This window comes from Camellia sinensis, chromosome 10 (assembly GCF_055761805.1).
Source record: "Camellia sinensis isolate YWXY chromosome 10, ASM5576180v1, whole genome shotgun sequence".
Classification (NCBI taxonomy): domain Eukaryota; kingdom Viridiplantae; phylum Streptophyta; class Magnoliopsida; order Ericales; family Theaceae; genus Camellia; species Camellia sinensis.
Genome location: NC_138970.1, coordinates 160,241,885 through 160,264,224, shown reverse-complemented (window position 1 = coordinate 160,264,224; position 22,340 = coordinate 160,241,885). Strand labels below are relative to the sequence as shown.

The 22,340-nt window shown below is 38.9% G+C and overlaps 1 long non-coding RNA gene across 1 annotated transcript; it reads left to right on the top strand.

Moving 5' to 3' along the window:
- The first annotated feature begins 6,239 nt into the window (after positions 1 to 6,239).
- On the top strand, positions 6,240 to 20,340 carry LOC114301558 (uncharacterized). Its single transcript, XR_014342823.1, has 2 exons — positions 6,240 to 6,592; positions 19,102 to 20,340. It is a non-coding gene; the product is annotated as an uncharacterized LOC114301558 (long non-coding RNA).
- The last annotated feature ends 2,000 nt before the right edge of the window (positions 20,341 to 22,340 follow it).

Below are 22,340 nucleotides of genomic sequence, written 5' to 3'. Positions count from 1 at the left end.
AAAAAGGTAATACAGAACCCCAAAACATCTCCCTTTCAAGAAATTATTCAATGCTTTCAATGCTCATGAAGTAAGTTTAGGTGATATTTCAAATCAATAGTTATTATTTTGAGAAATTTAGTCTAACATCCCTCTCTAATTTTTAGTAATAAGAGAGATCCATAATATTTTTATTTGTAGTCTAAGGTCACTCACACACACCCATATATCACACCTACTCTCTCATTATCTCTCCCACTCAGGCGCCTCAATTCAAGTTTTCTGAAGTTGAGAATCATTTCGTTTCTCATCGTTAGGTAATAACTGCTACTCAAAAGTCTCTTCAAACTCATCAATTCACTCATACTTAATCTTGCTAATCCCAATTCTCTGCACCACTACGTTCCTAATTGCCTATGCTTGCAAGCACAGCCCATTTTGTTCAGTCCCAGACATATAGCTCCTCACTTCATCTTTGTTCATCTCTTTCATCACAACCAAAAATTCTTGGTTGAAGAATAGCTCGTTTAGTAATGGAGGTTCGGTGATTTTAGGGGTTTTTGAGTGCGGATATGATGGATGGGTTGTATACATACATACATACATACATATATATATATATATGAATATAATTTCTCTATGAGTTTATTTCTGTTCAATTTTTTTTGGTTTAATAAAAATACAGAGAAAATTATGAGTAAATCAAAGAAAATTGGTTAAAACACAGAGACATTTCAATCCAAAGAAATTTCAAAACCCAGAGAAAATCAGAGAAATTGAGCAAACACTGGAATCAATTTTCTCTGGTTTAAAATTGTGAACAAACACAGAGAAATTTCAGAAATTTCTCTAGTTTAGTTAAAATTTCTTTGGTTTGGTTAAAACAATTTTCTTTAGTTTAAAATCACTGTACTAAAATTTCTCTGGTTTGGTTAAAATAATTTTCTCTGGTTTAAAATTGTGAACAAACACAAAGAAATTTGTGAACAAAGATGTTTGGTTCATTTTTTAGAACTTGTCTTTTGAAATTTTTATTTTATTTTTTTTATGTTTGGTTGCTTCAGTTTCTCTATTAATTTGTTTGCTTGCTCAGATATTGAAAGAAAAAAGAAAAAGAAAAAAAAAAACAGAAAATGTGATTTTGAATTTAAAAATTTCAAGCACTTTCGTTAGGCTTCTGATCCAGCCCCACCGCATAAGCTTATGCACTACCAAACTCTAAACACATATTTTTTTCTTCTTTTCTCTTCTTTTTAAAAAAGGAAAGGGGAGAGGGGATATATTGTAGCGACCCTAATTTTCTTTAGTCATTATTTATTATTATTATGGTTATTATTATCTTATTTTATTTTTGTCTTTATTAATTGTGTGGTCACATGAGAGTTAATGTGATATTTAATGGATTTAATGTTGTAATTATTAATTGAGTGGTTACATGAGATTTAATGTGATATTTAATGGATGTAATGTTGTACTTATTAATTGGGTGGTTACATAAGGTTTAATGTGATATCTAATGCAACAAAGAAGTATTCAACTAGGTTATTATATATATAATAAGGTTTAGGAGATCAAAAGAAAAGGGAGAGACCAAGTTGTGAGAGAGAGAGAGAGTGAGAAATCAAAGAAGACAAAGAGAGGGACGGCGGCAAGGAAGAAAGAGGAGAGGGAAGAAAAGGAAAGATTAGAGTTTTGCTTTGGTGGTTTTATTAGTTTTTCAAATATTTCTTGGATCTTCAAAAAAAATATTGTGAGTACAAAACCCACTTCCCTTGATTTATGTTTAATTCGTTGTTTTTATTTATTTATTTATATTTATTTGAGGTTGAATTGATTTTATATTTGCATGTAGATGATTGATTGATTTTAATTATTTTGATTAAGTTGTGTATGCCAGGTTAAGGGTGTTTATATGGATTTATTTTATGGTTGTAATCACACTCATGGTTATATGAAATTAAAATAAATTAGAAACCCATAGATAAATTCCTTATACTCCACCGTGACTCCATGGATTGTTGTTTTATTTGAGTGATAGTGAGAAAGAGTGTATAAAAAAGTGAGGATTATGAGAGTTGTTTAATGCCTTATGCCCGGCATTGTTATATTTGTCTCATGATGTTGATGAGATGTTATTTATATTGTTGCCTCGTTCTCATGAGTAGACGAGTGCTTTGATTTACACGCGTACGTATATGCTAACCATTCGGGGAGTGTGAGTCAAACTCGGGATGATTTCCCCGTGCAAGTTTGGCTTCGGAGCGGTGTTAGATATACGGGAGGCACATGGGATATATGTGTAGGCCAGAAGTGGAGGGCCGAAGTGGTGGAGTTAAGGAACAAAGAATTTAATTATGAGTTTATTGATATAGTGTGAATTGTATTGATTTGTACATGTTGATAAATAGTAAACGATTTCGATAAATTATGAGATTTGAGTAGAGGCATGCATACGTGATTTTGGACAACTTTTGTGTTGTAGTTTTTTATTAAAAAGATCGATTAGAACTTATAATCGGATGACCTTGGTTATTGTCGGTTTGATTCATTTTGATAATGCAAATTTTATAGGCTGTTTTAACCCACGAAACGAGCTCATTTTTATTGGTTTCGCGTAAATTGAAGTAAAACATTATTCTGCGCACTTTTCATGTTTTGAACATTTCCGAAAGAAAAATCACCTTAGGGAAGTTTTTGTTCATCTTCAACTTCAGATTTTTCGATTGAATTCCATCTAGGTTTTTCTATCAAGTTTGTCTCTCAACCTGTTCAGTTTCTGTTAAATTTGTTTGCATTGTCTTTTTGGAAATTTAATTCTGTACAACTTTTGTTCTTTGAGTCTTGGTCAATTTGAATTATTTAAGCATGAAACGGTGCATTTTTATATTTCTTTAGCAAATTACTTATGATTAAATTATACTAACTTTGTTTTGCAGGATGGTGGGTCTTACTAACTTTTTATGCAGGGCTGACCCACCATATTTTTAATTATATTTTGTTTATTTATAATCAATTTATATTTAGTTGTGTACGAGCAATAAACTAAATGCCACCGTATCTCGGGAAACTACCCATTCGTCTCAGTGCGGTTGAAACTACTTGTCTTGTCCCGTAACAAGAATTAAATATATTTTTGTTTGTGTCTGATGGACACGTGGGTGTCAATTCTTGTACTCATACCAGTATACCTGTATACTGACCCGTTTTGTCTCTTGGCAACTCGGGTGCGTTCTGTTTGAGCGCAGCCGAGCTTCCTTTGCAGGATTAGTTGAGGCCATGGTGGTGACGTGGAATTATTTTAGTTGTTGAACTTGTCATTTAGATTTCTTTTGTTTTCTTGAGCTTAGGGTTGATATTAGTTTATGTATTTATTATTTTTTTTATGACTTTAGTATTGGAATAATTTGGCATGGTTTGTAACCATACTTTATTTAAGATTGTTTTGACTATTTATTGTTACCTTGATGTTGAGGTATTGGTTAGTTATGAATTTATGGTGAATGGTTTGGTTTGCGTTTAGTTTTTGTGTTTCACCCCTAGGATTTGGATGATGGAATATTGATTGAGGTTAGTCCTAATATAATATTTAATTGTCCGAATTTTGGGGCGTGACATATATCGTGCTTCCTCTGGTTTCCTCTCACATTTTCAAAATTTTCTTGCACTTTCCAAGTGCAAGTGAGTTTTCTTTGTTAGGGAGTGATTCTTAAAGCAAAAGCCTTTCAACTCAAATGACATTGTATGATCCGTTTCTTCTTTTAACCAGAACCAGATGGATTTCTAATGATTAACCAATGAGCATTTGGAACAAAAGTAACATATATATATATATATATATATATATATATATCAGCAATGCTAGGTATCATGAAAAAAATTTCATGAAAATAATCATGAAAGGTTTGTGACCCTTGGATTACACTTAGAATAAAGTACCACACACTAATCAAGATAATCCAAAGATCATAAAAGTTTCATGATCATTTTCATGAAATTTTTTTCATGATCCCTAACTTTTCTCTATATATATATATTGGTTGGCCATGAAGTGGTTTTGACATTTTGTTAAATTCTTGATTTATGCCACCTCCTATTGGGTTTTGCAAGCTGAAGTGGGAGATCAAGTCCAAAGTCATATTATTTTCTGCATGGTGTTTTAGTTTTCTCTGGTTTGATAATGATTGGGTATTTATTGATTTTGAGGTTTTTTTTTTTTATCAATTTTCTCTAGTTGAGTCACAAAATAATTTTTCCTGGTTTGATCAAAACACAGAGAAAATTATAAACAAACCAGAGAATTTGGGAAAGATAAGGAATGAAGTTGGAAGAAAAGAGAGAACTGTCATTTAACACTCTCGTATGTGTAATTTTCTCTGTGATGTTCAATTTTCTTTGGATTTCTTTGGTTTAAACTCGGAGAAATTTCAATTTTTTCTAGTTTGAACCTAAAGAAATTCTTTGGGAAGTCCAAAATTTCTCTGGAAAGTTCAGAGAAATTCTCTGGATTGAAATTTCAGAGAATTTCTCTGGATTGATGTTGAGGGACCTAGACATTATAAAAATATTAGATGTCCTTTACGTTATAAAATCTTAATATCATAGACCTTAAATTTTTTTTTGTTTTTTTAATATTAATGTTTAATATTTTTGTATTTTTTATTAAGTAAAAGTCATAATTTTATTTATTTTATATAAAAATAATTTAGTAATCCCAATTATTATCAAAACAAACACAATTTTACGAATTCCCTTACTAACAATCTCCGTTATTCTACGACTGAAAACAAACGGTCCCCAAGTTTTTGGCCAGACTATCAATCCCAACAACTATGACCCATCATAATCTAGAGGACTTATGAATCACCTCTCCAAATTTACAAACAAATACAATATTAATGGCCCCACTTTCATCTTAATCCAATCCCTTCCTCTATCCCAACACAAACGGGGCCTCTAAACCTAATTGCAAATGAAATAAAACAGAAACAAAAATTCTACGTACCATTTTGGGGTGCAAGCTCTTGATCCTATCCGATCTAGTAAAATACAGAGAGAGAAAATAACCCAACCCCTCAAAGAAACTTCTAAGACTGAAAGAACGAACAAGAGGGGAGGAGTCGCGACGAAGAGTAGGTAGTACCAAGAGATGATGAATCAGATGCGAAAGAAAGGAGAAATTATTCAATGCTCCAAAAACGTTGCCCTATTCCATTTATATATTTACACTTAATATTTTATTCTTAAAATTATAACACAAAAATAATTTACATATTTACACTTAGGAAGTAGATCCCCTTCTGTCCTCGCTGTTTGAACATGTGCAGTTTATTATGGGTCTTATTTTGATAATTTGAATTGTTTATTTTATTGGGTAATATGCGTATTTTATTCACATAAAAAATTAAGTCGATTCGATAATCGTAACCTATTCAATTTATTACATTTTTCATAAAAAAAAATAAATGATATATTTTTTAAAATATAATTGTTGTCTATTTTTTTGGTGACAAACTCAATAAATTGAATAGGTTACGATTATCAGATTTACTTACTTTTTTATATGAATAAAATATATAAAATATTTAATAAAATAAATGATTCAAATTATCAAAATAAAATCCGCAGTGTGTCTCACCCACCCAAACAATATCACCTAAGACCATCTCCAACGGTGAACCAAACCTGGCATCAAATTTAAAATTTGGTGAAAAAGCCACTTTTTTAAGCTCCAACGGTTTCACCAAATCGATATCAAATCCAGAATTCAGCAAAAATGGTACCAAACTGAGTGCAGGCGAAGCATTTCACCAAAGCACTGTTCCTAACCGTTGGGATGAGAGAAACGGGTCGACCATCCGGTTGACCAACCGGTTAACCAACCGGTCGCCCCGGAGAAAGTTCAGACAATTCACAAAAAGGTTCAAACCATTCAAAAAAAAATAAAAAAAAATTTTGCCTAGGTGGTCGACCACCCGGTCGACCGGCCGGTTGACCACCCGGTCGACCACCAAAAGTTCAAAAAATTCAAAAAAAAAGGTTCAAACAGGTAAAAAAAAAAAATTTTTTTTGCCGTTACCGGTTGACCGGCCGGTCAACCAACCGGTTGCCCAGCGCAAATTTGATGAAATGGATTTGATGTTGAACCGTTGGAGCGCGAAGTATCAAATTAAGGAAATGACCCATTTTCGACTCAGATTTGGTGAAACATTTGCTACACCGTTGGAGATGCTCTAAGCCCTAAGCTGACAAGACTATTTTCTAATAATATTACTTCTTCGCCCAAGGCCTTCGACTAACTAACAATCTGAAACACCGTAAACAAAACAAGTAAGACATATGGTTACTGTTCATCATTGTTAGTCCGCTCCGGACTGCCATGGCAGCAAACAAACTGGCCCCTGGCCCTGCTAATAGAAAATTAGTCTGTTGGTATTGGGGAGCAATTTACTATTTTACCCATGTTGTTGCCCTAGCTCGTCACTTTTGTGGAAGCAGCAGCAGCAGTAACAGAGAGGCAAGAAGAGAAGTTCTCTCTCTCTCAATTACGGCGTCGGTTGGACGCTTCATCTTCAAATTTTCGATCTTCAGATTCAGCTGAGCATCTGCTGCATTGGTATTTTTTTTTTTGTTAAGCAAGCTATCAATTTATTTGGAATTGCTTTTGTATTTGGGAATGGATTTTGATCTGTGAGTTTCTTTACCCCAAAATTTCCATTGTTTTTCCGTGGTTTATGATTTGTAAATGAGTTTCTGTGTGGGTGATTTTCCGACCACCCGGGGGCACTCCGACGATCAAGTAAGTATATCTCTCAAAGATAAATCAAGTACTAAACTCACAAGCTTGAGTATCAAAAGCATACCTTAGACCCATGGGGGTGCCTCTCTTTTATAATATACTCAATCCAAGTCCAACTAGAAATATGACTTCTATGTACCCCAATCTTAGTACTTACTCTGGACTCTTTAGGAGATAGAGATAAACTCCCTAAGAGGTTTATCCTTATCTTAATTAAGTCCCCTCTTTGCTTCAGGACTCTTGTCCCTTATCTTCGGATTCTGACATCTTCGGAGATGACCTCGGCTTCTCCGAGATTACCTCGGCTTAACTACCAGGGTACGTGGCACCTCGGCTGACACGTCGGCGTCACCATGCCACGTGTTGGTATTCAGAAAATATGTCCCCACAACTGCCCCCTAGGTTCCATTACCTCGGCATTCTGAGGTGATGGAATCTATTCCGAAATTTTGTCACTTTTTTTCTGAGCAATGGCTCAAAAAAACTGTTTTGCCAAGATTATCTTCTTTCAGCCGACGTGTTCTCTTCGGAGAACGAGGCTTCGGTCGTACTCCCCTACGCGCATGAGCTGTCATGCATATCCAGCTGTTTCTTTTACGTGTTTCGTCTTTATTGGAGCGTGTCAGTGACGCGCCTGAAGTCGTCTGTTCGTTCGTCTGCGCTGTCTGACGCGTGCGTTGCTCTAGGCGCAATAATTGCCCTATTTTTGCCGCCGTTTCAAATTTTTGACAAAACTCTTTTTTGCCTCTTCTTTTCCTTCACTTTTTCATTCTGTCTTCTCGTTCTCTCTCTTTCTGAAAGCTTTTTCTTCTTCGAATCCGCCATTGCTTCAAACTTTCTTCTGGAACTGCTTTTGATCCTTCATTCTTGCAAAAGCCCTCTTTGTTGTTGCAACTGGTTTCTGGGTTCGGTGAGCACTGCCTTGGCTTCATTTCTTCTGGTAAGACCCTTTCTTTTAATTCTTCAATTCTCTTTATGTGCTTTTGTCTGTCTACTGCCATTACTGATTTTGTTCGAGGTCTGGGATTTATTTGTCTCTTGAATTTGTGGCTATACTTTGAGCTTCTATGCTTTTTCATCATTCTCTTTGCCGCTGTTTCTTGATTTTTTCTGTATTTCTATTACTTCTGAGAACTATACCTCTGTTCTTGAATCTGAAACTTCGTCTTTGTTTTCTTCTTTTTTGTATCTGTCCCAGATCTGTGCCCTCGATCTTTATCTTCATAGTTCATAGATTTGGGATTTGTCTGTAGAACCCTTAATCTTTAGGGAAACCTGAAAAACGCCCACCTTCTGAAACAGATTCCTCTTAGTTTAAGCCAACATAATGGGTATGTGGAGGCATAGGGTGAATACCCCAACAAAACTTGAATACTTTAGACAAGAATTCTCTATCCCAGCCGATGTTCATCTTAAATTGGCTGGGGATAATGATACCATCATGCCCACAGATCATACAATGCCCTTTCCAATAGTTGCTTTTACCGAATGTGGACTTCGGCTTCCACTCGATCCCCTTTTTCGTCAAGTTCTCCATTTCTATAAGCTGAACCCTATGCAACTTACTATCAACTCCTATAGGGTAATTAACGGTATTATTGCCTTAGCTAGGCAAGAAAACCTTAGAATCACCCTAGCCGACCTTCAATATTGTTATACCATGTGCCCTCTCGATCTGAAGGATAGGGGTTTTGTCTATTACCTTAAGCCGAGATCCACTCAGTACAAAATTATAGTCGACCTCCCAGACTCCAACAAGGGGGCTGGAGATGATTTTCTCATTGCTTCTGGAAATTGGGAATTTGGCCCAGATGAAGATGTCCACCTCTACCCTCTTCCTCGTACACTTACAGAGGGCAAGAGTAAGAGCCCTGAGTCAACACTTAGTTGTTTTTACTTAAGACTTTAATACTTTATTTCTGACGTCTGTTTCTTTGCAGATCTTCATCAGCCACCGAAAAATTTTCGCCAATCCTTCTTCCCAGGAACAGATCTGAAAACACTTCTTGGCCTCCCAATCCATAAACGAAAAGCCCCAGTATTACTAAACTTCATCCCTACATACAAATCCACCTTACCCGACGTCCCAAGAAAAAGGAAAAAGAGCCTTTCTCCACCTACAGCCACAACCTTAACTGCTTCTACATCCCGAACAGATCAAGAATCCACATCTGACCCAGCCGATCTTCCATCAACTTCGGCCCCCTACTTAATACCAATTCCAGAACGTAAACGCCGAAGAAAGCTTGTAAAAACAGCCGAAATGGTTCGTCCAAGGCCTGTCGTCCAAGATCTTCTTGCCGACATTCCAACTGACGCCGAAGTCGCACCAACGCAAACAATGCTTCCACCCAAACCAAAGAGGGTAAAAAAGGCTCAGCCTAAGGCCAAGGCTACAGATGCCGAGGCTGAGGATGCTCTGCCGATTTCGAAGCTAGCTGAAAGCAAAAAATCAGCCTCTACTTCAGCCAAAAGGTCTGCTGAGGGCCAACCCTCAGGGTCTACACAAACAAAGAGGCCAAGGTCATCGTCTGCGACGACCTCGGCTTCAAAGAAGCCCGACGTCCCCTGGGCCCCTGATCTATCCCTGGAGGATAGGCCTATCATGGCTAGTGAAAGTGCTGATGACATCAATGTTGCTGTCGCCCTTAGCACTGCTCTTCTTCTACCAAATGACTTGGAGCGAAATGCCAAGTTTAGTGAGTATGAAAATTACGCTCTGATGCTCCAACACTCTGCTCAAGTAAGTATTTCTGTCTGCACTTGTGATTCTTTCTTCCGTTCTTCACTGAGAGTACTGTCTCATATTTCTGTTCTTTTTGCAGGCCATTCAGCATGCCCACTCTTTTTCCATGCAAGCCTTTGAAAATCGTCAAAGGTTGGTTGATATGAAGAGGGAAGCATCTTCTATGAAGAGAGAGATCAGGTCTCTTGAAGCAAAAATGAAAAAATTGGAGGATCAAGCCGAGGCTGCAACTAAGGTTCAAACTCTAGCTCTTGAGAAGGCCGAGGCTGCTGAGGCCGTTAAAAAGGTTGCTGAGGCCGAGAAAAGAGAGGCCGAGGTTCAGAAGGCCCAAGCGGAGAAAGAACTACAGCAAGCTTTGGCCACCAAAGAGGCCGAAATCAAAGAGGCCGATGAAAAGGCCTATGCTCAAGGTATGGCCGACGTTGCAGAAGACTACAAGCTTCAAGTCAGGCAGGCATGCAACAGGGGATTTTCCCTTGGTTGGATGTCCTTGATAAAGAAGCTTGACCTTCCTGCTGACTCGCCATTGCGTCAGGCCGACGCTATTCCGTTACCATTTCCTCCACCTCCTCCTGAAGGTGAATTAGAGTCCGAGGCCGAGGAGGAAGATGAAGAAAAAGATGATGGTGAGGCCTTGGTGAGAAAACCCAAGAGTGTTGCCGAAGTCAGGTCCCCTCCTCCTGCTGATCTGGTTATGGACTTAACTCAAGATGAGGGGGGTGATGATGCTGAGGAAGTGCCCAGGGAGTCTGTTCAAGGGTATCTATCATCTGACCTCCTTCTGACTGAAAGAAGTCTTGACACAACATTGGCAGAGATAGATGCCGAAATACAGGCTGAGACAGTGGCCGAGGAGATTCCACCTGAATCGTCCGAGGTCCCCGTTCCTGCAGTGGCTGATACTGAAGAATCTTGAAAATGTTTTTTGTACTTCTTTTTTCTTTTTTCTTTTTTTTTTTCTGTACTTTGCACTTTGTACTTTCTGGGTAATGCAGAACTCTTTCTTTTGGCCGACGTGGCTTCTTCAATATGTAACTGCAACAGTTCTTTCTTTTGAATGTTTCAATCTTGTGATATATAGTCTTGTGTTTAGAAAATTTTTGCATATTTCCTCACGTTGCTTTCTTTATGCAATCTCCTCGGGGTTTCATACCTCGGGTATAACCATGAGACTTTTACTTCGGCAAGATACTGTCCTGCAGTCTTTTCATAGATTTCAACAAGTATTAAATAGTAAGTTTAGTCCTACCTACTTGTAAATTGCTACAAATTTCAACAAGTAATGAACAATATACTTAGCCTTTATTTTAACCTGTAACTTACTGTATACCTCGGCGGGTGATCATACGTCGGCTTAACATAAACTTGTAAATTGCTACAAATTTCAACAAGTGTTAAGCATCTTCCCTTGGGTTTAAACGACCCACACATTGCTATGAGAACTTAAGCAATAACCTCGGCCTATCTACAACTTGTAAATTGCTACAAATTTCAACAAGTGAAGATAAGGAATCAGCTTAATTCCAACTTGTAAATTGCTACAAATTTCAACAAGTGGATTAAGGAATAACATCGGCTTAACTTCAACTTGTAAATTGCTACAAATTTCAACAAGTGAAGATAAGGAATCAGCTTAATTCCAACTTGTAAATTGCTACAAATTTCAACAAGTGGATTAAGGAATAACATCGGCTTAACTTCAACTTGTAAATTGCTACAAATTTCAACAAGTGAAGATAAGGAATCAGCTTAATTCCAACTTGTAAATTGCTACAAATTTCAACAAGTGGATTAAGGAATAACATCGGCTTAACTTCAACTTGTAAATTGCTACAAATTTCAACAAGTGGAGATAAGGAATCAGCTTAATTCCAACTTGTAAATTGCTACAAATTTCAACAAGTGGATTAAGGAATAACATCGGCTTAGCTTTGAGTTTGATATGTCTTCAAAAACATCCATGCATAACTTTATCAATCGATCATGTTGAAAGGATTCTGAAAAGATTTTATTGATAACATCGGCCAAACAATGATGTTTTTCTAATGATAGAAAAATTTCAAATTACAAGTATTCCAAGGTCTGGGCAATGCTTTGCCCTCATTGTCCTCAAGCCGATATGCTCCATTCCCAAGTACTGAAGTAACTCTGTAGGGTCCTTCCCAGTTTGGGCCAAGCTTGCCCTCCCTGGGATCCCTCTTGTTCCCGACGACTTTTCTTAGGACTAAGTCGCCAACTTGAAAATCTCTTGGATTGACTCTCTTGTTGTAAGCTCTGGCAAGCTGTTGTTGGTATACTGCGAGCTGAATTGCAGCCTTCTCTCATCGTTCTTCCAATAAATCCAGGTCTCGGGCTAAGAGTATGTCATTGGTGCCATTCTCTACTCCCTGGGTTCTGATCCCTGGGATGCCGATCTCCAATGGGATGACTGCTTTTGTGCCATATGCCATGGCGAATGGGGATTCCCCTGTTGATCTTCTCGGCGTAGTCCGATATGCCCAAAGTACGTTGGGCAATTCGTCCACCCACTTTCCCTTTGCTGCCTGGAGCCTCTTCTTTATTCCATCCAAGATTACTTTGTTGGATGCCTCTGCTTGCCCATTGCTTTGAGGAAAACTTGGTGTTGAGAAATAATTCTTGATCTTGAATTTTGCACAAAAGTTTTTGATAAGTTTGCTGTCGAATTGTGTTCCGTTGTCGGCAACTATAGCTCTTGGAATCCCAAATTTGGTGATTATGTTTCTCCAAATAAAATTTTTGACATCCACATCTCGGATTTTGGCAAGAGGTTCTGCCTCTATCCATTTTGTGAAGTAGTCTGTTGCTACCAGCAAGTATTTTCTCTACCCAGTTGCCTGGGGAAGTTGTCCAACCAGATCCATGCCCCATTGGGCAAACGGCCAGGGGCTGGATACTGGGTTTAGGTCGGCAGCTGGCTGATGTATCAAAGGTGCAAACTTTTGACACTGTTCACACTTCTTTACATAAGCTTCGGCATCCTTTTGCATGTAGGGCCACCAATACCCCTGGGTAATGGCCTTGTGGGCTAACGATCTGCCCCCTGCGTGGCTTCCACAAATTCCTTCATGAATCTCGTAAAGGAAATCTTCAACCTGCAAAGGATGTACGCACCTTAAAAGTGGTCCAGTGAAGGACCTCCTGTAGAGATGGCCTTCCTCTGTTAGACTGAATCTGGCCGATTTCAGCCTAATTTTATGTGCTTCTTTATGGTCTTCTGGCAGCTTTCCCTCTTTTAGGAATGCAATGATTGCATCCATCCAACTTGGTCCAAGGCCCACGCACATTGCTTCTTGTTCAATGCTTTGTTTATCTATGCTCGGGGCCGACATGTAGTCGATCATAATTGTCCTTGTTTTTCCAGTTTGAATTGAGCTGGCCAAGTTGGCTAACGCGTCGGCGTGGGTGTTGTCATCTCGGCTTACTTGGAGTAATCTGCAGTTTTGGAATAGGGCTGCCAGTCGGATGACTTCCTTTGCATATGCCGACATTCTTTCGTCCCTGGCTGCAAATTCCCCTGTTGACTGGTTAACAATCAATTGTGAATCACAAAAAACAATTACCTCGTCTGCCTCTGCTGCTGCTGCTAGCTTTAGTCCTGCAATCAATGCTTCATATTCTGCTTCATTATTGGAGGCTTTGAACCCCAGACGGATGGACTGTTCTACAATTTCTCCATCTGGAGATATCAGCAGTACTCCTGCTCCTGCTCCCTGGCGGTTTGAACTTCCATCGACGAATAGTCTGAATGAATCGCCGATGTAGATGCTGCATGGTCTGAGCTTTTCTTTCTCTTGCTTTTTTGTCTTTGACTGGGATTCTTTTTGCTTGTCGGGGCAATGTTCTTCTTGGCTCGACGGAGCCCGAGGTGTGATGGCTTCAGGTGTGAGTTCTGCGACGAAGTCGGCCAAAACTTGGCCCTTTATTGCTGTTCTTGGCCTAAATTCTAGGTCAAACTGGCCTAGTGTTACTGCCCATTTTGCTATTCTTCCTGTTAAGTCTCCTTGATGTAATAAGGACTTCAGTGGGTGCTCTGTTAGAACCACAATCTTGTGTGCCTGAAAGTAATGGCTCAATTTCTTTGAGGCCATTACCAAGGCTAGCATCAATTTTTCCAGTGGTAGGTACCTTGTTTCCGCGTTAGCCAGAGTTTTGCTTACGTAATAGACAGCCTTTTGCTCCCCTTTTTCCTCTCGGACTAGCACTGCACTGACTGCGTGTTCAGAGACTGCTAAGTACAAAAACAATTCCTCCCCTGGGATTGGGTTAGAAAGGACCGGGGTTGTGGTCAAGTACTTTTTTAGGTCGGCTAAGGCAGCTTCACATTCTTCTGTCCACAGGAAGTCTGTGGCTTTTTTCACCAGGTTAAAGAAGGGTCTGCACTTGTCTGAGCTTCTGCTGATGAATCGGTTTAAGGCTGCGGCCCTTCCAGTGAGCACTTGAACTTGCTTTGCCGATGTTGGGCTCTGTAGTTCCAGGATGGCCTTGATTTGGTCTGGGCTGGCTTCAATGCCTTTTCTTGTTACCAGATATCCTAGGAATTTACCTGACCCAACTCCGAATGCGCACTTTGAGGCGTTGAGTCGGAGCCGATATGTTTTGAGTATGTCAAAGACCTCTTTTAGGTCGGCAAGATGACCTTTTGATTCCTTGGTCTTTACGACCATATCATCGATGTAAACTTCTACCGTTTTGCCAATCAGGTGTCTAAACATCTTTGTCACTAACCTCTGATAGGTTGCTCCTGCGTTTTTCAGCCCAAAAGGCATTACCCTGTAACAGTACAGGCCTTTCGGGGTGATGAACGCGGTCTTCTCCTCGTCTGGAGGGTACATAGCAATCTGGTGGTACCCTCTGTATGCATCTAAAAAACTCATCCTTTCATGTCCCGAGGTGGTGTCTACCAGTTGGTCGATTTTGGGCAGAGGAAAGCTGTCTTTTGGGCAAGCTTTGTTGAGGCTGGTGAAGTCTACACAAACTCTCCACTTGCCATTCTTCTTTTTTACTACTACTGTGTTGGACAGCCACGTTGGGTACTGGACTTCTCGGATGGCCCTGGCTTCAAGGAGTCTGTCTACCTCTTCCTCGACTGCTTCGACGTGCATTAACGTCGGCCTTCTGGCTCGTTGAATCACAGGTTTTGCCGATCTGTCGACATTCAGACTGTGGCAAGTGACCTCGGGGTCAATGCCAGGCATTTCATAAGGTGTCCAGGCGAACGCCTCTATGTTTGCCCTTAAAAAATCTTCCAGTTCTTTTTCTTCTTTTCTGGCTAAGCCTGAGCCAAGAAAAAAAAATCGTTCTTCGTCGCCCTCCTGGACGAGGATTTTCTTTAGCGCTTCTTCGCTTTTCTCGGCTGGCTCTTTCCCAACATCTTCCAGGACTTCCATGTCCTCATCTTCAACTTCTGCTTTCTTTGGTTCCTGTACACTACAGGTGGATTTTATTGCTGCCATGGAGCAATTTTTAGCTTGTAGTTGATCCCCTCTGACTTCTTCAATCCCATTCTCTGTTGGGAACCGGAGTAGTTGATGCAATGTCGAGGGGACTGCCCCCATTGCATGTAACCACGGCCTTCCCAGGATGATGTTGTATGGTGAGGGTGTGTCAATTACCAGGAATTCCGTTCTGATCTTCTTAGTGCCGGCTTGTACTTCTAAGCTTGTTGCACCCAGTGGCCATGTCGGCGTTCCGTTAAAGCCGACCATCGGGCCGCTTGATTGTTCTAGGTCATCGGGGTGAAGGCCTAGCTCTTTGTAACATCTGACATACATGATGTCACAGGAGCTGCCTTGATCTATTAGGATGCGTTTAACTTGGCACTCCCCGACCTGTAGGGATACTACCAAGGCATCATTATGCGGGTGTTGGACCAGTTCTAGGTCGGCTTCAGTAAAGGCTATTATTGGCCCTTGGCATTCTTCTGGCCGATGTCTCTTTTCCCCGACTTGATAAATATGCTGTAAATGTCTTACCCTCTGGGTTTCTCCTCTGATTTCGTTTTCATTGACCCTTGAGTGGATTACATTGACCACCCTTGGTTCTCCTGCTTGTGGTAGCTGTGCTGGGGGAGGGGGTGCTGCTGGTGCTTGGGGCAGCCTTGCCTGCTCTTCCCTTGTTCTGGCCTCATCGACCAGGTCCCTCAGAAGGCCTTGTCTTACTAGGTCCTCCAAGTGTGCTTTTAAGGCTCTGCAACCTTGAGTTGGATGCCCTTCTTCATTGTGGTAGGCACAACGTCTACCAACGTTCCTTCCCATGAATTCCCCTGGTGCTCTTGCCGGAGCCCTGAAATAAGGTTGATTTCGAATCCGATCCAAGATCTTATGGATTGGGATCCGGAATACTGTGGTTACCGCCTGTTTATTTCTTAATTCTATTTCTTGTTTGGTCGGCCCATTGTTGATTCGGCCTCGCTTTGGCGAGCCGTTTCCCTTTTCTTGTTTCACCTCTTTGTTTCCCGATGTATCTTCTTCGGCCCTGGCATATTTCTCAATTCTTGCCATTAGTTCTTCCATGCTTTTCGGCAATGTTTTTGCCAAAGATTTCCGTAGTGGGCAGTCATCTTTCAGGCCGTTCTTGAAGGATACGACTGCTACTTCCTGGTTGCATTCAGGTATTCGGTTGAACACCTCGTAGTACCTCTTCGCATAGGCCCTGAGGCCTTCTTCCTTGGTGATTCGTAGAGCCATCAAAGCATCAACCCTCAGGGGTTGCAGCTTGTTGGTCACGAATCTGGCCACAAACATCTCGGCCAAGCCTTCCCATGTCTTTATGCTTCCTTTTGGTAACTTATGGAACCAATCAGATACAATTTCCCCAAAGGATGAGGGGAATACTTTGTAGAGCAATGGCTCGTTCCCGCTATACAACGCCATTGAATTTAGGTACAACCCAACATGAAAGTTTGGATCCGATTTACCGTCATAGATTTGAAACCTCGGCATACTGAATCTTTTGGGTGGTTCGAATTTGTCCAGTTCCGCCGAGAAGGCTGTCTTCGGTTTCACTGGGGAGTTTACCTCGGCTTCTGCATTCTGCTGCCTCCTCTTGAGGTAGTTCCTTAAGTCTTCTTTGCTCCTCTCTGGAGCTCGGCTGTCTTTGCATTTTAGTCTTTTTGGTACACTGCTTTCGGCCTCGTGGTGGGGTCGTTTGGATCTTTCTTCATGGGATGTGTCAAAATGGAGTACTTGCCCCTGAACATGTCGATGTTCTTTGGGGTCTGGATTCTTCATGTGGTGTGTCCGTCGGGACTCCTCTTGCCTCGGCTTTTCTCGTCCGACTTCCCTAGAAGGTCGGTGTGAATGCCTTCCGCTTCTGGTATGCTGAGGGACGTCGGGGATTGTTTTTCTTACCTCCTTCTGAGTGTTGTTCGCTGGCATCGGCGTATCTTGCAGCGGGTATGGTGGCTGCATAACATTATTCTGCATCATGAAGTTGACGACTGACTGGAGGTCCGCCAACTTGTTTGCTAGTTCCTTTACTTCCTCATCCCTCCGTAGGCATCTGTCCCTCCATACCTGGAGGTTATCTTCATTGTAGTATTTTCCTTGGTTAGCTCTTTTTGACGTGTCGCCTTCTGGGATGACGTCGTTCTCTCTGTGACCCTGGTCACGGGCTTCTGCATTGCGGTTATCTCCTTCGATATCAAGATCTATTGGGCTATCACTCCCAGTGGGAGCGTCCTCCCCAATATTTTGTTGTCCGTTACTGGCCATCTATTCTTCCTTCGTTCCCACAGACGGCGCCAAATTGTGTGGGTGATTTTCCGACCACACGGCCCGCTTAGTAACCAGTTGGAGAGCACTGGCAGAATAGATGGCACCTGACTGACCTGTAACAGAAATATAAGAATCCCGCGGTGGTTTCGACCACCCGGGGGCACTCCGACGATCAAGTAAGTATATCTCTCAAAGATAAATCAAGTACTAAACTCACAAGCTTGAGTATCAAAAGCATACCTTAGACCCATGGGGGTGCCTCTCTTTTATAATATACTCAATCCAAGTCCAACTAGAAATATGACTTCTATGTACCCCAATCTTAGTACTTACTCTGGACTCTTTAGGAGATAGAGATAAACTCCCTAAGAGGTTTATCCTTATCTTAATTAAGTCCCCTCTTTGCTTCAGGACTCTTGTCCCTTATCTTCGGATTCCGACATCTTCGGAGATGACCTCGGCTTCTCCGAGATTACCTCGGCTTAACTACCAGGGTACGTGGCACCTCAGCTGACACGTCGGCGTCACCATGCCACGTGTTGGTATTCAGAAAATATGTCCCCACAGTTTCTTTTTTTCTTCATTATTTTGGGTTTATCATTTGTGATTTGATCCATTTTTTTGGGTTTGAAGCAAGCTGAAACATTTTCTTGAATCAAGTTATCAATTTATTCAGATTTTTCTTTTTAATTACAAGATTTTGTTGATAACATATCCCACGGTGGTTTGCCGACGACCAACACTCGTTATTCGACCATGGTGGTTCTCTCTCTCTCTCTGTCTCTCTAAGCTCTGTTATTATCTGATTTCAATCTCTGTTAAGATTTAGATCGATCCCCTTTTCTGTTACTGAAGTATGGTTGCATAAACTTGTGAGAATTCCTAACTAGTAAAATTAGAAATTACTGGTCGTATTCGAAGTTATGAGCTGCTTATTGAGCATTTTTCTTTTTATATATTGAAAGTTTTGAATTAAACTGCCGTACAATTCCTTTTATTTCACATAATCTTTTAAGATCATAAGGATTTATTTATTTTTTTTTTTTTTTTACAGCATCTCCAATCCTTTCATCATTAAATTTGATGAAAAAGTAGTTAAAAATCATCTTCAATCCTTTCATAATCGAATGTTCATCAAATCAAGAGTCATTTCTTTTTATCAAATTGAGAATTCATCAAATTTGAGTTTGATGAGAATTTAGAAAGATGAATCATTGGAGATGGATTTTTTTCATCAAATTTGATCAAACAGAAAATTGAGGATAAGAGAGTAATTTTCAAAATGATTGAAATAGTTCATGTCAAATCAATTTTTTTACTCAAATTTGGAATCAAATTAGATGAAAAAATTGTTGAAGGATTGAAGATGATTTTTTTTTTTTTTCTGAGTACTTTTTCATCGAATTTAAATTTGATGAAAGAAAAGATGAATGAGATAGGAGTGAAATTCCTTTTTCTTCATTTGTATTTGAAGGGGCAGTCTTGGTAATGTGGTATTGTAAATCTTTGTATTTGAAGGGGCAATCTTGTGAGTAATAGAATAGGCTTAGAGTTTTTTTTTTTTTTTGTCTTCCTCACAATTTCTTGTCATTTTTCACCATTTTAGACCCTATCTTATTTTTGTGTTATCATCAAATTATATTGGATGTGTATTTCATCATTCAACAAACTTTTAGTCCATTGAGAGTTGACTAACACTTGGGATGGGGTCTTTTGTTTTACAAGCGCTTTTATTGTTGTGATTTAAAGTATTGGTGAAACGGTCATTCAACCATTCTCTACCTTACCTGCATGTTCAATTTTAATTCCAATTGAAATTACTGAGTGACAGGGGTGTTGTGCAGAATGGATTTGATCAGTGCCCTGCCAGTAGATGGAAGACTTGAAATTCTACAGCGTGTTCCTTTTGAAGAAGCAGCAAGAGCAGACATCTTGTCGAGTACAAGCATTTGGTCTGATCGTCCACAACTTGTGTTTAATAAGTTCTTGTTTGAAGAGCGCAGCAGATGGATTACACTCGATCTAACTGCATGGGTGGACAAAGTGAACGAAACTATCCGTCGTCACAATGGTCCCATTGGAAACGTTATTCTCCACGTTCCGGACAAACAATTTAAATGGGCCCCGCATATTAACATCTGGGTTTTTTCCCTGTCAAGGAAGAGTATGGAGGGACTCACTGTGGATAATTGCCAAAATGATACATACAAGTTCGGTTTTCTCTCTTCTTGCCTGAACTTGACAAGATTGGAGCTCCGTAATTGTATTTTCAACCAATCATCTGGTGTTTTTCGGAATCTCCTTCGCATTTATCTTGAGAAAATAGCATTTGGTTCCGACCAAGTTGGTACTGTTAACCTCGATGCCCCATCGCTGGTGTTTTTAAAGCTTTCTTACTGTGTTGGCTTTAAATATTTGAATGTCCATGCCCCAAATCTCAAAGTCGTTTCTGCCATCAACGAATATGACGCAATTCTTGATGACAAGGATGAATTTTCTTTAAGGGTTAGGCGGACAAAATGCAATGTCCATTGGTTGTTCTGTGGTTGACATGATGTTTATTAAGTATGATGGAACAGGGAATTCTTGTTCCATATTTCACTCGCATTGGATGGGATGCAAAAGCAAGCATGCTGTGGCTTATTGTATAGTGATAAATGTTTTAGATGTTTATGAAATTGTTTAAAGCTCTTTTATTTTGAAGAAAGTCTTGTGTTTGTGTAAGGCACTTCTATGCTGTGATAAAAAGTATTGGTGAAACGGTTATTCAGCCATTCTCTACCCGCGCCTTCTCGCTCAATTTTAATTCCAAATCCCCATAAGGACAGACGTCCCAAATTATATGTTTTGTCTCCCAACTCCAAGTCAAAGGACCAGAAGGTGAACCACCTTGAACTATGGACAAAAACAGAAGTTGGTCTGGATTGGGTTGTGATTGATACGGATTATAGGAGTCATACTAGTTACACATTTTAAAGCTTTCTGCTCATAGGGGTCATACTAGTTACACATACTCTGTTTATTGGTCATTATTAATATGATTTTGGGTTTGTAATATTTATTTTCTCAAAAATTTTCCTCTACTGAAAGCATTTTGTGAGTATGGCTATCACTTGAGTTTTGTTTGTGGCAACTTGGGTTGTATCGTATTGTGATATATGTTGGAAAAATTTCAATGCAGTGTACACCTTAAAAAAATAAATAAACAAATAGATAAGTGGTAAATTTTATACACATTAATAATTAAAATTACAAATTTTTTCATGAATTTATAGTAATTTTTTTATAGTACAACTAAGGGGTGATTTCCCATATATGTTTTACATATTTAATGATGGTTTGGATTAAAAAGATGTCACAAAACACAGCTATTTTGAATTTGGGATTAAACCAACACTCTTTAAAAGAAGTTTGTTTATTATTTTTTAGATAATTGTGATTCGATGGAGTGCTTCTTGATATTCAATTTATTTAATTTTGATATTTTTTTTATTTTCTCAAATAGTTTAACAAAGTGAACGGTTTGATTTTGAATTATCGATATGGACTCAATAAGTCCATCATAAACCAGACTAGACCATCCAATTTGATTTTTCAGCCAAATAGAATCTAGTTACATTATTGAATTGTTAGGTAAATTATACATACACTCTTGAGATTTACTTAAAATATAGATTGGGTAAATTACACATATACCTCTTGAAATTTACTTAAAATACAGATTGTCCATATAATTTTGAAAATTATAAATACTCCTTTTCAGAATTTTTTTATGTAACATAATTAATAGAAAAAAGAAATTTCTAACTAATCTTCTATACAACAACAAATTATCAGAATTGCTTATTGAAATATATTTCTGATATCATTAAAAAATTGTTAATTGATTTGATGATTTATCAATAAAATTGGTCATTTGTTATGCGATTAGAAATTTAAAAGGACGAAATATAATTTTCAAAATCACAGTGATAATCTGTAATTTAAGCAAATTCATTACCGTATTTGTAATTTATCGTTGAATTGTTTAAAGCAGAAGAAGTCGAGATAAGCTCCCTACCATACTTTGTCTCTCCATACCTCTCCATACTTTTCTTCTAGGCCCCAATTCAGACATACACTGATAATCCGAACGGTCTATTTCGTAAGTATCATAATAAAAGTCATCTATACAAAAAATAGTTTCATCGAAAAATTATAAATTTAAGAAAAAATTATATTTTGTTTTATAAAATAAACAATAAATATGATTGTAAATTCGAACCATCTATTTTATAAAATATTTTTTTTTCCTTATATTTATTACAAAACTAATGAGATAAACTATTGGTAGTATCCACACGAGACCAAATTAGTGCCTATACATGGAGGGATGAAGATACAACTATGTTGCAGACCCCCAGTGGGGGTCGCACCCTCAGTGAGGTGGCAAGCCTCTACTGGCTGAAACTCAAAAAAAATAAATAAATAAATAAAACAGTTTTTTTTTTTTGTCCAATCACGGCGCGCCACGTCACTAGGGGTCGACCCCCAGTGGGGGTCCGAAGCATTTTTCGATGAAGATATGAAGGTGGGACCGAAGAAGTCAGGTTAGTCGAATATGATATTCTCTGAGGGAACTACAAGCAGGGAAAAAAAATTATAAATACATGAAGTACAAATATGTTTGTGGTGAGATGTAAATGAAATGCTGCCCTCCCTCTATGTGTTTTGGTAATTTTTTTTTCCAACTCACACCTACGTCTAGTTCCCAAGTTATTTTCCTTTCCAGCCATTGCGAAAGCTAAGAGAAGGATTTTTTTTTTTTTTTTTAGCACTTGTTGATTGAAGTATAAGTTTTTGTTTAAAGATTGTTCGTCTTCAAGAAAAGGGTTTGTATTGTATCGCATGAAACACTCTTACCATTTCGCTTCGAGAAAAGGGTTCAATAGAGGTAAACCTGAAACCCCATTTTGCTTCTGCTTAAGTTCTTTCAACTGAAATAGATATGGAATTATAGGGAACAATGAGAAGCTAATATGTAATTCTATTCACAATATGACACCCAAACAAACTTAAAATTTCTTAGTTCAATTTAAATTCA